This window comes from Micropterus dolomieu, linkage group LG19 (assembly GCF_021292245.1).
Source record: "Micropterus dolomieu isolate WLL.071019.BEF.003 ecotype Adirondacks linkage group LG19, ASM2129224v1, whole genome shotgun sequence".
NCBI lineage: Eukaryota > Metazoa > Chordata > Actinopteri > Centrarchiformes > Centrarchidae > Micropterus > Micropterus dolomieu.
Genome location: NC_060168.1, coordinates 24635320 through 24646898, shown reverse-complemented (window position 1 = coordinate 24646898; position 11579 = coordinate 24635320). Strand labels below are relative to the sequence as shown.

The 11579-nt window shown below is 39.4% G+C and overlaps 1 pseudogene; it reads right to left on the bottom strand.

Moving 5' to 3' along the window:
* Positions 1-3937: 3937 nt before the first annotated feature.
* On the bottom strand, positions 3938-4993 carry LOC123957309 (annotated as a pseudogene).
* Positions 4994-11579: the final 6586 nt, after the last annotated feature.

The following is an 11579-nucleotide window of genomic DNA, read 5'->3' as shown; positions in this document are numbered from 1 at the left end:
GTGTTACAGATTTGGGTATGTACCTGTTTTTTCCTGTTGATGTAGTTTGACCACTTAAAGTTTCCCCATGTGGGAATAATCTTCTTAATCTTAATCTTAAGAAGAACAGCCTGTAGGGGGCACTAGAAGGACTTCAGGGACCAAGTCAATTCTAGGTTGTTTTATTTATTTTGCATCACTGTTATTTTGGTGAAGAATAATGAGTAGTTTACATTCAGTAATTTCTGTTTTCATGTATCTACAAGAATTAGCAAGAAATGGCAGCTTGACTAGTACAATAGCAAATATGTTTTTCTTAGTATTTCCTTAAAATTCTTTAAGGAAAGTGCCCCATATAACCACATTTCCATCATTTATTTTATATGCGGATGATACATGTGACACACACAAACACCTAAACCCCCAAAGGATGACAGGCAGCAGTTATCATCCTTTGGAGGTCAGCAGCTGGCAGAAGCTGAAAGCATTTAGTAACATCTGTGAGCACACCACACCAGATTCTTGCAAGGGTATGTGCATAGGCCTGTGTGAATGTGGCATGAAATATCCTCATCATAGACATACACAAGCCACAACACAACACACATGGCTACTCTGGTTCAAGTTCAAGTTGTATGACAACATCTATTAAATGGTGTTTGAAGTGCAATACACAGTAATATAATGAATTGCATGAAAGTCACTTTATGTGCAGCAAACTCAGTAATAAGATGCTTGGTGTATCCAAGCTGGACTACACCTTCCTTTTCAGCGGATATGGCAAACCCACTGTCCTAACGCATTGATGTGCCAGTCATGTTTTCGTGGACTGTCACAAGATGAGCTTGACCTATACAAAACTCTTACTGTGTGTAAAACTTTTTTTTTTTTTTTTTAATTGGATAGGCTGAATAATGCATCAACATAGTTTAACAAAATATTGTGCTCCATTGTTAAAAAAAGGATAAAAATGTACAGGATTGCTAGGTCACAAAAAGCATGAGGTCCAGTGTGTCGACATTATTCGCACCTCTATTGTGGCAACCACGCAACATAAGCCATAGCTCTATGAAGAGACTTGAGGTCTCACCGGTTCACATGCAGGCTGTGCTCTGCCTACAGCAAAGGAAGACCGTTCATCAGAAGTACTGGGGAGTTTTCCTGGTGGGCCAGTGAACCACACAGTATTGAAATAAATTCTAAATCTATTTGTATGTGCATTAATCCACTGGCGCTGTCTGTGCACATAGAATGTGGTTACTGGCCCAGACAGGGGTGGGACCGGGCTGTTGTAATATGATTGGCTATATCAATCAATCACAAGCTCCACATTAGAACATAATATAACAGTTGAACTGCAGACCTAACCCCTAGGCCAGTTATTTGTGCTTCAAAACTCGTGGTGGTGCCGAAAAGTTGAGCATGGGAAAAAAAGTGCAAGTGCCTCAAAAAGCAAAATAGCTTCAATGCCATCACAGGCCCCCAGAACTCAGGCAAAGCACCGGTGATGGGGTAAGATTTGGCTAGCTTGCTTTTTAGCTAAGGTTATTTCAGTTGCGAGTGAGGAAGCTAAAAGTTACACAGATATCAATGAGACATTAATGCATATCAGTGAAACACTATGCTGCATTACTGCGTTTTGTTTGATTAGCTTGGAGACTAACCACAAGTCAAATCTATTATTAGGTTATTAAACAACCTTGCTGCCAGTGGAAACATCAACAACTTGGAGAGAAAGTACTCTTGACTGTTGACATTTTCCATACATCTTGTATTAGCAAAGCTAAGTGAGCATGTTTTTATTGCATCAATGATCTATTTACATTTAAATCACAGATGCATGGTCCTGACAGCCACTAGGCTTGAATGTACAGTAAATTTTATTGTACTCCGGGGCTCAGCTGAGGTGATTACATAAGGAGAACTGGATACGCGTTTCTGGTTTTGCAAATGTATTTTAATGGCTCATGTCATGGTGCACTGTATTTGCATAAAAAGGAAAGGTGTCCCCAGATGCTTTGTCCAGAGAGCTGGCTGACCAGAGACAAATTCCTGGGCCATCTTTTTTTATACTTTTTTTCTTTTTACCCCCTGGCCTACAGAGAGGGGGGGGTGCTGTGTGTGGTAGTCTGCTCTTACAGCAGAATGCACACACTCCTGTAGAGACTCGCTCTTTTTCTTCACTCTTTTCACTTTTCTTGTTGAGAAATTCAGGGCTGCATAGTTCACTGCCTCTGCATCACAATCCTGCAAATAATAAATGTCTATTAATACATAATTTATTGATTAGAACTCTAAAATTAAGAATTATCTGATCATCTGCTACAAATAGTGCTCTTATCAAAGACTATATGTAGCAATTGTAGAAGTTATCTGTCAGCTTTTAAAAATACTAAATACTGCAGAGTGTCATTTTACTATGTACGTTTTTTTGGCAGCCTAATATGTTTTATCATTTTTAATAAATCTGTCAACTATGTGAAACAAAATAAATAAAATATTTTGCAATTACATTATGAGCAAAGAATTAAAATGCACACAGGACTAAAGAGCGAATTAAAGACATTAGATAAGCCTGGGGAGTCAAAAGACGTAAATGATTGTAACATTGAACATTGAAAACTAGGATGGTTTTTGCCTCTCAATTTGGTGTCAGGTGTCAAAGATAAAAGCATATTTACCAGCTCAGTTGATTGATCCATTGTCAACTTGTCATGTACAGGGTTACGGTAGGCAGGATTTACTTCTGCTGATAAAAGCAAAAGCTTTAGAAAGTGTGTCTAAAACTTTTTTCAATGTTACAAGACCTCACACTTTCGGATGCGTTAATGAAGAGGCTAAAACCCATGGGCACTAGCAGTCGCCAGTACGTCTCTTTAGGCGTCGGGGAGTGAGATTTGCTGACTGCACAGCTATCTGGCTTCCATTACAAATGCAGTCTATTTATTCCATCTTTACCATAAAACCGTAGTTAGTTGTTAGTTTGCAGAACTTACATTTACATGCAAAAACGTAGGGTGAGCTCATAAAATCTATAATTATTAAAATAATAATTAAATTACAGTATTTCGTTGTTTACAATGCAGTTTGTTTAAAGGGTGATAAAGATTAGATTCTCTCCTCTGCATACAGAACATTACTTTTAGTAAACATTAGCCTGTGGTGTTTAAATAATTATGTGGCATTTCCACTTTAACAGATGTTGATGTAAAGTAATGCAAGTAAATGTTGTCCCAAAGAAGACCCATGAATGGACGTTTAGAAAAACCCATATATCATCAAATTAGGGCTGCAGCTAATGATGATTTTAGTCCTCGAAGCTTCTATAGATTATTTCAACAATTCATCGATGCATCGTTTAAGAAGTACTTCTGCTTGACGGTGGCGGCAGCGCGCCCCAAGTAACAGGATCAGCTGTGCACATTTACAGGTCCTTTCGGAAATTCATAGTGTGTCATACAGCAAACATCAGACCAACAACAAGACAGCTGCTTCACCAACACAAACATCACCCGAGTGCTATACAAGTTATACTAAAGGCTCGTGCAGACTACACAACTTTCAGCTAATATGTGTGAAAAGATGGATTAGTACACACGGGTAGCAGGGATTGTCTGAGCTACAGAGAGAGATGGAGGTGAGTAAAGAGGTGCAGCTCCCCAACACCCAGTTAAAGAATGACTGTAAGGTTACAATTCACAACAAACGCACGTGTGTACATTTTCAGCTGAGGACTGCGGCTTACTTTGGCTAGCCTTCAACTCAACAATCAACCAGGATTTCAGTTAATTGCTAAAGTTGCTGTTACTGTTACCTTGTCTGTGGTTCACTAGCAGATCACCGGGTGCTTTCTGATTACTCGCCGTCATGCTGTTGCAAGTTTTTTTTTTTACAGTGGATTACGGTGGTTTTGTTTTACGATGCCAAGAATTTGCGTCGATGCATTTTAGTAATTGATTTAATCGATGAATCGTTTCAGCCCCAGATCAAATCTCACCAGTTCACAAATGAACATAAAGAATTTAAAATACATACTTTTCTCTACTTTGGTTCCTTCACTAAACAGGATCTCTCCACATGTGACCACAGCACAGTAGTATGTCCCAGCATCAGAAGAGTTCTGTATAGTTTTCGACAGACTGTAGACACAACTTCCTTCTTCTTGTTCATCACTGCTGTTCTTGTTACTGTAAATTATGCTTGGATGGGATTCTCCTGAACCAGCTCTGAACCAGTAAACACAGTGTTCCCCTGGGCACTGATCTGTGTTTCCTTTGTTCTTGGAGAGAAGTGAACACTTAAGTGTCACTGAGCCTCCCGGCTGGACTGATGCTGTCTCTGGAGTTTGTTTCACATTGACAGATTTCTGCTGATTACGATCTGTGTGATTCCGTTAAAAAAGGCATCAAAATCACTTAACAATCTCAGTTATTTGTATGGCTGCAAAACTTGGGGGTGAATGTCAGGGCTATATGGAAAGTAACTTACCATTCACAGCCAAGAAGGTTCCATTAACAAAACTCCGTGAATACGCTGCTCCGCTTTGACAGAAGTATGTTGCTTCATCCTCTTTGATGACATTTCTAATGGTAAGTGAATACTGAGTCTGCCCCTGTATGACTTTGAACCCGTGGGTTGTTAAATTGTCCACTAAGTGTTTGTCGGATATAAGTTCCTGTTGCAACTGATTGGACCATAAAACCAAGAGACTGCTTATACCAGTGAAAGAATATGCCTTCCCTATCAGAAACTGGACAGTGCAAAGTAACATTCCCACCAACTTCAACCACAGTCAAAGAGAATGGGCGAGGATCATCTGCACTTTGAATCAGGTCTAAAGAAACAAAAACAAACAAAAATCATAAAAAATGGAAAGTACCTACCATCAGAAAGGTTATTGCATTGCCTTTTCTTTTAACAACGCTTTAAAACATGTCAGTATAAATAATTATTATTTAAAGTTGCACTTACACACTGTACCAAGAAGAATCAAAGCAGACAGTCTTTTGGTCATTGTGGTAAAACAGCCTTCTCAAGCACAATTGATGCCTTCCTACCTAAATGAAGGTTTAGTCACAAGATCATCAAAGTCTACAAAGTGGAAATCAATCTGATTGGCTGAAACAAAGAAAATGCACTTCCTTCCTAAATTAAGCATATCCATGATGCATTTTTACCAACTCTTTGTGCATGCATTGTTTATTGTTGCTTTTACAGTTACTACTATTACTATTATAACAAGTTAATTGTGATTCAGATTCAGCTACTGTACATGCTGTCTTTCACTTTTTCTGTGTGTTGTCCCCAGTTTTAATGTGATATAGACTCAGCTGTACCCACCTCTGATGTTGTCTTTTCTTGAATTTGAGACTTTAACCTTGTGAACACGTTTGTTTACAACCTAATAAGACTTCTAAAAGAGTCTGAGTGTAAGAGCCTGTATTTTTAAGGGCTTTTATACTGGGTTAGCAATACAATTTATTATGTAAGCATCAAAATGACTTACAGGTCAGCTGTTACTGTGATGTAGAGACAGAGCTCAGGTAAAACTTTATGGATGAAAGATACATTTGTTACAAATTAATTAGGGCTGAAACGATTCATCGATTAATTTGATTACTAAAAAGCATCGCCACTACAACTTCTCCCAATTGCAGGTGAAAGATAACGAAGAAGCAGGAAGCTCTTTATGTTGTAAGTACACAGTGTCATGTTTCAGATTGTTACATTGACTGGGGAAGAGCACTTTCCCTTTCAACAGAATTGCAACATTCACCAGAACTGGCAGATCCCCATTGGTGCCCGTTCTCCCTTCACAGATAAGTGCAGGTTCAAGAGTCTGGAGATGCCGCACTGAACATTATGGTGTCTGCAACATCACCAGGATGACCAGTTTGGCGAAGCATCAGTGATTGTCTGGGGAGACGTGTCCTTGGAGGGTCACACACAGTTGATAGCCCAAGTTACCCTGACTGCTGTTAGGTACCAGGAGGAGCCATTGTCAGATCTTACGCTGGTACAGTGGTCATGGGTTCCTCCTGGTGCAGGACAATGCCCTGCCTCATGTGGCCAGAGTGTGTAAGCAGTTCCTGGATGACAAAGGCATTGAGACCACTGACTGCCCCTCACATTCCTCAGACCTGAATCTAATTGAGAACCTCTGGGATGTTATCTATCTGTGCTTCCAAGGCTGCCAAGAAGCACCACAGACTTTCCAGGAGCTCACTGATGTCCTCGGACACCATTTGCCATCTCATCAGTAGCATGCCCAGTTGTTGGGAGTGCATACATGCACATGGAGGCCAAACACACTACTGAGTCACAGTATGAGCTGACAGTCATGCAAGCGGCCTGTGATTAAATTGTTTTACTTTGATTTTTAGTGTTATTTTGAATCCAGCCCTGAATCAGTTGGTGATTTTGGTTTCCATTGTCTGTTGTTACATCATTTTTATTTAAAATTATACATTGTACAGTAAAGATTTTGAACTTTGAACTATTTCATTTATCAAGATGTCATGTGTGATTTAAGTGTTGATTATTTTGAGCAGTATATATAGGTGGAACCAGTAACTGAGTAGTATTGTGACCGTCATTCCATGAGTTTCACTATATTATCACATGATAAAACTAAATGTGTGTCCAAAATCCTGCACCTGAAACTAAAATTTTCCTGTAAGCTTTTTAAAATTAATAATAACAATAATTAATATTCCCTTTGCCTTGGTGGAAAGGTTGAAGATCAGTGTTCAAAATGGTAGTAATGGAAAGAGAGAGAAATGTTTTTGTAGCATCATCTAATTTTGTCAAATCAGAATGCACAGATATCAAATAATCCTGTTTCATGGCTAATCATTGATATTCAAGGCCACGCCGTGGACACGCCCTTTGACAAAAACTCACTGCATCTTTGGAGGTTCACTTCCAGCTGCCAGCTGGTGGTGCTATGAGGTTGAGTGAATATTGGCCTGTAGATGTGTTCAGGGCATGACCCTTGTCAACCATGTGAAATTTAGGACAGCTACGACTATGTACGGTGAAGTTACATCAACTTACTGTTTCATGGCGAAGCATCGAACTTTGCTGGCACACCACAGACACGCCGTGGTCCGAAAACTCACAATCTTCTCAACCAGGGTTAGGGTTACTTTGAAAATTTAATCCGGTACAATTACTAATTACTTATTTAAAATGTAATCAGTAATGTAATCCAAGTTTCACAAAATAAAAGTAATTTAGCTTTTGGATTACTTCAAAGCCAAATAGGCAAATGAAGACAAGAGAAATATCAATGATGTGTTTTCTGCTCGGTGTATTTTTAGAGAAACACAGAATAGCAAAATCTCCTATTCCCAAAATCCGTGTTTAAATGTTTTTATATGATATGCTTTGCACTATGTAACCACTATGGCAGTATCTCGCCCATAAATGACAAAACATTGTTTTGTAGGTATTCCCGATGATATTTAAGTTTGTCATTTGGAAAACCATTTGACTGGGAGATCGGAGCACCAGGGCAGTGTTAGTGTTTACCAGAGACTGTAACGTTATAAAGGTGTTTAAGTTACACGGGGTGCGGCACCTGATTGGGAACCGTAGCCGGACAAACGGGCAACGAAACCTCGCTCAGCAGCCTCCCAGTGAACACAGAATGAACAGGACCAAACACAGCCTCAACGATCAACAGGGAATCCAGTAACTTACTGAGATGATTTACACAGAGCTTTTGTGATAGCTTTACTTTTTGCTAAACTGCTAACTGTAGCCTATCTGCCTGTATCTATGTCTGATTACTATGGTCGGTTAGCCGTGCTGCTAGCGGTCCTATTAGCTTACTCAGCCAAGAGCCAAACCCGGCAAGAAACCACCTTCTTACCATATTCTCAGTGGTCAAACTGGCCTCTATTGGTCTTGGAGGCTGTGCTCGGTCCTGGTCCAGCTGCTGTGTTCACTCACTGGGAGCTGGAACCAGTCCGCACAGAGTCTGCATGATGGGGTGGGAACGTAAACACGCATTTGGAGCTACTGGCGACTGTAAACGCCAATCAATACCTGCGACACGTCTTTCCCTTGCTTTGTGTTTTTACAGAAACACGTACATATACCATAGACTGTATATAAAAAACATATATGGAGGTGAATAACACTGCGTTTTCTGTTTCATGGAAACTTTCTGCTTAAAGTAATCCCTTTGAGTAGTCCCTGATTTTTCTAAATGTACCTGTAATCTGATTATATCTTTATTTTCTGTATTGTAACGGAACACGGTTACATTTTTGGCTTTAGAGTAGGCAGCAAAAATTGGAAGTCGATCAGACCACTTCTCTAGGAGGAGTTTGTTAAAGTACGGAGCCTGTAAATCGCTAAAAATTACCATTAAATCCAAAATAACTGACTTGACCTGGTGGGTTTAGTCATCAAGAGGCTTTTTTGTACATCTGGACATGATACGTGTGCTACATACCTGCTTCGTTGAAGGTCACTTCAGCTATTGGTAAATATTGGCATGTATATGTTTTCAGGGCTCTTATCAAATGTGTAAAATTTGGTACAGATTTTATCATGTACAGGCAAGTTACAGCAACTTCCTGTGTCATGGCAACACTTCACTGCCTCGCCATCGACACGCCGTCAACCAAAAACTCACTTCTCACAACTTTACAACATCACATTGTCAATGTGTTAAGGGTTTTCTGGGACTGTTTTGAAGTTGATACAGTATGTCCAACCTGCTAGGAGCAATACTTCCGGTCATTTCCGGTTGCCAGAAGGTGGCGCTATGACTTTGAGTGAATATTGGCATGTTGATGTTTTCAGGGTGGCACTCTTATTATACATTTAAAATTTGGTCCATATGTGAGCATGTACACTGAAGTTATAACAACTTCCTCTTTCATGGCAAATCATCAGTTTTCGACGCCACGCCACGGGTAAGCTAGTCAACTAGTAATAACTGTTTGTACAACTTTTATTCGGTTTCATTAAATCCAAAATGGCTGACTTCCTGTTTGGTGTCGGGCATCGTTCTAAGAGGCTGTTTTGTGCGTCTGGACAAGATAAACGTACTACAGAAATTTCTTACACGTAGGTGAAACTTTGGCCGGGGGCTCCTCTGTAGGGGGCGCTAGCGAGCTATTGCACGAGTTTTCAAGCATGTTCAGGCCCCCAAAATTGAGATTGCTTGCAGAAAAAAATTAATTCTTTCAGTTCCAATAATAGGCCCCTCACACGTTTAGTGCTCAGGATCTAAAAATTCCTTCAGTTCCAATAGGAATCTTGCATATTTCATGTCCGGGCCCTAATAATCAACATGGATTTCTCAAATGACAGTGTAAGATTTTTTACATTATCCTTTTTATTCAAACTTTGAGTAATGATTCAAGATGCACTCAACCATGCATCAACATAAATATCCACACAACACACTGTTGAGATGTATGAGGTGTGCATGTCAGCTCCTCTGTTAGCCTATAGGTGCCCAAGTTACCCATAATACCCTTCCACGCCTTGTGAAACATTTCTATATATCTTCAAAGAAAGAAAATCCGTGTGTAAATAAACAATTCATAACTCATCACTTGATTTATGTGCACTAAAAAACACTCAAAAAGTAAAAGACAAATGTGCTTTGTGACCACTACTTAATCGTGTCAAAATGACCAAGGGAGTCATTATCTCACTTTGTAAATTGTCTTCTGTATGATGCAAATTGAGTGAAAGGGGCTCCTGGATTTAACATCAAATTTGTTATCAGCAAGGCTTTCTGTGATATCCTGAATTCTTGTCCTGGGTTTTTTGAATGGACAAAGAAAGTCTGTATTACAAGTTATGCACTCCATATTCGCAGTGTTACTAAACCTAAACTCAAGATCATTTCAGTTACTCTATGGGCCTCTCCATCACTGGATGAGTAAAATGGATGGATGACTAAATGTGTGGTGACATGACCAATTTTGTCTATGGTTACTGAGAAACAAGGGATGGCCCAACTTCCCGCAGGCTCAAATTAACCCACTCTTCCCTACTTGCATGCAATTCTCAAGAATGCAGGAATAAAGGTGTCTAAAGACCCAGAGCCCCCGACAAATGCGTTGTCCAGTGAGTAGGCTGACCAGGGACAAATTCTCAGGCCATTTTTGCAGTCCGCCCCTGGCTTACAGAGGGGTGGTGCTGTGTGTGGTAGTCTGCTCTCACAGCAGAGTACACACACTCTTCTGGTGACTCTCTCTTTTTCTTCATTCTTTTCACTTTTCTTTTTGAGAAATTCAGTGCTGCATAGTTTACTGCCTCTGCATCACAATCCTGCAAATAATAACTGTCTATTAATACATATTTTATACAATATAACTCTGATATTAAGAATCGTCTGATCATCTGCTCTTGAGTACCAACAGTGCTCTTGTTGACATTCTATCAATGACTACTATGTAGCAATGGTGGAATTTAACTGGTATGTATTAAATATAGGTGTCAAAGATAAAAGCACATAGGATACCAGCTCAGTTGACTGATCCATGGTCGACTTGTCATGTCCATGGTTACGGTAGGAACTCTTTGCTTCTGCTGATAAAAGCAAAAGTTTTAGAAAGTGTGTCCAAAACTTTTATCAGTGTCACAAGACCTCACACTTTACAGTTACACATTCACTTGTATGTATTTCATGCAGGCTGAGCATGATATAACTTAATGCTACTTGAATGTTATAAGGTATCATTTAATGTAATGTTATTAGTGTAACGGCTTTGTGTGATTTCAATGGGACAACACAAATTTGTGTTACTTCTTATCATAAAGTTTGTCAAATTTAAAACAGAATGTTTTGATAAATGTCAGTAGAATTTTAAGGTAGTAATTTTTAACTTTACCCATTTGAGTTTTTCCCTTTAATGGGACTTTACTATATTGTCCTGTTCTCCCCAGAGGTTGTAATAATGCATAGTCCGGACTCAAACCGGCAACCTCAGGTGTGAGAGGCGGACGTGCTAGTGAGGAGGCTAAAAACCGTGGGCAATAGCGGCGGTTGCCAGTACGTCTCTTAAGGCATCGGGGACTGAGGTTTCTCACTGCACAGCCATTTGGCTTCCATTAGAACTGCAACTCTACCATAAAACCGTAGTTATTTGTTAGTTTGCAGCACTTAGTTTTATATGTAAAACGTATGGTGAGGTCTTAAGATAATAATTTTAAAAGTAATTAAAGTTTATTGTATTTCTTTGATTACAACACAGTTTGTTTAAAGGGTTAAAAAGATTAGACACTCTCCCCTGCATACAGAACATTACTTTTAGTAAATATTAGTCTGTAGTGTTTAAATAATTATGTGGCATTTCCACTTTGACAGATGTTATATTGCAATGATGCAAATGTATGTTGTCCCAAAGAAGACACATGAAACGTTTAGAATAATCCATATAGTCTTGAAGGGAGTTCCAAATGCTGGAACATGAGCACAGCAAAATGCATGAAAAAAAATCCATGTACTTTTGAGGAACCTACCGTTGTATTGTTTACAATCTCTCATTTGATTTACACAGAAAATAAGGGCGACAATCACAATCACACAGCAGGCCAACAGTATCCCAAGCACAATGACAACAGGG